At 43.1% G+C, this 5000-nt stretch overlaps 1 non-coding gene across 1 annotated transcript; it reads right to left on the bottom strand.

The window, feature by feature from the left end:
- Positions 1–4474: 4474 nt before the first annotated feature.
- On the bottom strand, positions 4475–4589 carry LOC131697270 (U5 spliceosomal RNA). The gene has a single exon (XR_009307117.1). It is a non-coding gene; the product is annotated as a U5 spliceosomal RNA (small nuclear RNA).
- Positions 4590–5000: the final 411 nt, after the last annotated feature.

Genomic DNA, 5000 nt, shown 5'->3' with positions numbered 1-5000 from the left:
GTTTTACAAATTGGATGTTTCTTTAAAAAACCAACTGCACACTGATAATGCTCTGGCAATACCTCTGCCTTTGGTCTATTATTCGACCAGACAACAATATTTCTCATAGTAAAAGAAAACCATAATGAAACAAAATACTGACATTTATGAAAAACCACTGGATTCAAAGCAATACATAAAGATGAAAAAAAAATACAGTCCAATTTAAGAGGGATGTTAGGAACATCCCTCCCCCCATCCTCCACCCTCCTATACATGATATCCCTCTTGATGTATTCATATTTCCCCCCCCAAACAAAATCAAAAACCATTTTAACCAAAATCTTTCTGAATTTATATGGTAAAGGAAAAATGTAAGATAAATACAATAAAAATGGAAGAACATCACTTTTTAGCACTAACACTTTCCCCAAAAAAGTTAACTTCCTACACTTCCATAATCCTATTTTCACCCTTAACCTTACCAATTTATCCGCCCAATTCTTAACCCCACTCCCCTTGTGATAGAATGAAATCCCTAATAACTTTAACCCCTCAGTGCATAACTGTAAACCCCCTGGTACATCAGACCTATCCCTCCAGGCCCCAAGAAACATAACCGATGATTTATCCATATTCAATTTTGATCCTGATGCTAAGGCAAACTGTGCAAGAACCTGAAGAACTCTTTCCAAACTTCTGTCTGATGTCAAAAAAAGAGTTGTGTCATCCGCATACTGCGAGATCTTAACAGAGACACCCCCACTCCCTGGTAACAACAACCCCTCAATCCCATCATCCACTCTCACCGCCTCCGCAAAAGGTTCCATATACAAAACATACAACAGAGGAGACAGTGGACACCCCTGCCTCACCCCGGAAACTTGTAAAATGAATTCCCCCAGATGCCCATTAATATTCACCCTACTACCCACCTCAGTGTACAAAATTTTTAACCACCTCAGAAACTTTTCCCCAAACCCAAAATGTGCCAAAACTCTAAACAAAAAACCTTGGTTCACCCGATCAAACGCCTTCTCCTGATCCAGGCTCACCAACATTAGAGGTACCCTCCTATCCTCAGCCCAACTAATTGCATCCCTTGTTAACATCAGATTCCAATGAATCGATCTACCCACCACCCCACAGGTCTGATCCTGACTTACAATTAACGGCATTGCTTGTTTTAACCTCTCAGTCATAACCTTTGCGATTATTTTATAATCCACCGTTAACAAAGTGACTGGCCTCCAGTTCCTCAGGTCCATCTCATCCCCTTTTTTAAACAATAAAGAAATCACACCATTCCTCATAGATTTTGACAAACTCCCTGTACGAAAAACTTCTCCGACCACCATTAATAATACTGGCCCAATTACCTCCCAAAAAGTAACATAAAATTCTTTAGGGAGACCATCTCCCCCTGGCACTTTCCTATCTGCCATTTTATTAAGCGCACTTTTCAACTCAGCAACAGTGACCGGTCTCTCCAAACTCTCTCTCACCTCATCAGACAGCCTGACATGCACTTTATCCAAAAAAGAGGCCGCAACCTCCTCATTAACCTCTTTTTCTGAAAATAATTCTTTATAAAAATTACTAGCACAGTCTAGCATGCCCTCTGTATCCACCACCGTGATCCCATCTTTCCCCTTTAAACCCCTGATCACCCTCTTTTTTTGTTCACCCTTCACCTGTTTAAAAAAATATGAACTACATGTCTCATGTTTTTCTAAAAAATCCCCCTTACACCTAAACAAAAAATTACTCGCCCTTTTTTCCCACACCACCCTCATCTTATCCTTAAGTTCCCTTGCCTTTTCAAAATCAAAATTACCCCCTGTGTTTCCCCTTATATACACCCCCTCCAAATCCTTCTGTAACCCCAAAACCGCTCTCTGCTCCTTCCTCCTTCTATTCCTGCAGAATTGTTGAGTAAGTATCTTAATTTTTCCCTTTACCCCCTCCCACCAAACTAGAACAGAATCACAATAACACAACATTTCAACCCATCCCTTAAAATGAAACACAAAAAGCTCCCTAAACGTTTTATCTTCCAATACCTCACAATTAAATTTCCAAAACCCGCCACCAAACACCGGTGTTGTGAAACTAATAATACCTTTTAAACTATCGTGATCTGAAAACCATAACGGAGATGTATTGCAAAAACTAACAGACAACACATTTGAAACAAAAAAATAATCTAATCTACTTTTTGCCCCCCTTGAATTTCTCCATGTGATCCCTTCCAACCCTGGATTACATTTTTTAAAACTATCCACTAAACTAAAAAGTACTATAATACCTTTTAACACCCCCACCGTATAATCGTGCACATTCCCCTTATCTAATGATACATTAAAATCCCCTCCCAAAACTATATGTCTATTTGTCACAAGGAGATCCTTTATGGCAACAAAACAGTCCTTTCTAGAAACCAAATCAGTAGGTGCATATACATTAATCAGTCTCAGCTTTTGACCTCTCCAGTTCACATCCACACACAGAATGCGCCCTGGCAGTACTGAAATGCATTGCACTACCTCCATCTCCTTGTCCTTTAATAACACCCCTACCCCAGATGAATGCACCCCCCCCACACTCCACCTTGACTCCCCTCCCCCCCAGTCTTTTGTGTACAAAGCAATATCAGAAGCATCCCTTAAATGAACCTCTTGCAAAAAACAAAAAGAAAATGACAAAGAATTTAAATAAAGAAACACAGAAACTCTCTTATTATAACCCCTCAAACCTCTTACATTCATAGAAATAAAAGATAAAGACATAATGCACTAAAAAAGATATGAAAAGCAAAAAAAATAAACCATCATTCACAAGTGAGAAAACCACAAAAAACCCCTCAAACCATTAGTCCCAAAAAGTCTATCCCTAGAAAGGGCCCATACCTTCTGTATCCACATAACTCCTCTCATTTTGTTCCTCTGGTAACCCCATGCCTGAGTCATAAGGACCTGGACTCACCGGTGAAAGACATAAAACTGCCGACTGCAGCACCTCTTCCTCCAAACCAGTGTCCGGTATCATGGAAGATGATGAAGAAACCGACCCAGATACCTCCTCTGCAGTCCCTGACTCCACTAAACATAACTGCTGGGAAGAAACCGCCTCTAAGCCCATGCGCTGCACGCCCACTATCTTCTTTGGAGTCCCCTCTAAACCAACAGACGCTGTCTCATGCTCCACTTCTTTGTTCCTCTTCCTCCCCTTTCCCCTTCCTTTTCCTTTTCCCTGAACCAAAATCTGCTCCGTCGTATCAGTCACGCCATCAGGGGTATCTCCCCACGACACTCCTTCCATTTCTTCTTCACCACCTTTTACCTTATCACCTTCTGCTGCCCCTCCGTCAGGCACAGCAATGTGCCTCATCTCCTTCAACACTTTTTCAATTGGAGGCATGTCATCCACCACTTCCAATCCATCTGTCTCATGGCCCCGTGCAACATCAGCATATGTCTGCTTCCGCTTAGGACAATTTTTAAACAAATGCCCTTCTTCTCCACAGACATTACAGCTCTTATTTTTCTGACAGTCTTTTGAAACATGTCCCAGTTCTCCACAGTTCCTGCATCTCTCTTGTGTACACCCGACCTCTATATGGCCAAAACTGGAACATTTTCTGCAGAACAGGGGCTGCCGTGAATAAAACAGATAACCCCTATCTGCTCCAATAAAGAAATTTGCGGGGGGATGACGGAACCCATCATATCCTCCCTCCTCTTGCCGAAGCAGCACCTGAAACTGTCTCTTCCCGTTCCAAATTTTAAAGCCGTCTCTAAGTAACTTTGCCCCGGAAATCACATCTACATACCTGGACAGGAAAGCACTTATGGCTAAATCCGACACATATGGATTGTACATATGTACTGTTATAATCCGGAAATTTGTTTTAGCCAAGGACTCCACGGAAAAAAAAGATAAAGGCTCTTGATCCTCTTTAGCATTACAAGTATCAAGAAGATACTGAAAAGCTTGTGCGCTATGCAAAGTGACGTCCAAAAATTTCGATGTTCCATTCCTTTGTAAACAAAAGATTTCTTCCGGCTCAAAATTCAAAACTCCCAGCAATACTTCACGGATAAATTGTTCTCTATCCAGCATCTCTTCCTCCGCTCTTCCCTTCCACAAAAATCTTGCAGTATTCCTAAGCCCAGCCCGACCAGCTGACTTAAATGGATTGTTGTAGGTCATCCTGCACACCGCCTTCTCTTTCTCCTAGTGAACAAATGCTGCGGTCATGCCACACACACCTGATCTGAGCCAAGAGGCCGAGAAGCGATGCCCACAATGGTTTTGACCAAACGCCCCGGGCGCGGCCGCCCGCCGGAGCTGCCGGGGTACTCGCTTCTTGGACTGAGGGGAAAAATGGGAAAAAGAAAAAAAAAAGAAAAAGAAAAAAAAAGGTGCCAGGCTCTAATTATTAACACGGCCGGCGCCGCTGTGCTCGTTCTGCTTTTAAACCCATGTCGAGCCCCACCCCGAGGGGCAGGGCTAGCCAAAAATTGCATTGAACTCATAAATGCTCCTCTCCACGGAAATCTTTAGTAAAAGGCGAAAGATTTATTCGAACTGAAGAGAAGCCAGAGTGTGGTTTTACTGGTAGCCCAGCCCTTCCGGCCGGCCCAAAGGCCTTCTCCTCTACCCGGCGGCAAGGCCAAACAAAACCAAACAAAACAGGGAACTCTTCCCAAAACGCAAGTGCCGTTCGGTCCCGGCAAAGGGGCGCTTTGCTGCTGCTGCCGCCTTGAAAGCGAGGGCTCCTTGCCCCACTAAACAGCTCCGTTTCTGCTTTACCGCTGCGCTCGTCCTCCTCCTCCCACGAGCGCAAGGCCTTCTGGGTACACTGGCCTGCTGCGTGAGCAGAGCAGACTGTCCATCAGTTAGGCAGGCCTGCCTTCCTTATTTGGAACAAACAAACAAACAAACAAAAAAAAAAAAAAAAAAAAAAAAAAAAAAACAACAAAAAGAGCGGGAAAAAATACAACCCAGAAAAAGGGAGA

The sequence above is a fragment of the Acipenser ruthenus genome, chromosome 13 (genome assembly GCF_902713425.1).
Source record: "Acipenser ruthenus chromosome 13, fAciRut3.2 maternal haplotype, whole genome shotgun sequence".
Taxonomy (NCBI): Eukaryota; Metazoa; Chordata; class Actinopteri; order Acipenseriformes; family Acipenseridae; genus Acipenser; species Acipenser ruthenus.
This window is presented reverse-complemented; position numbering and strand designations above follow the sequence as displayed.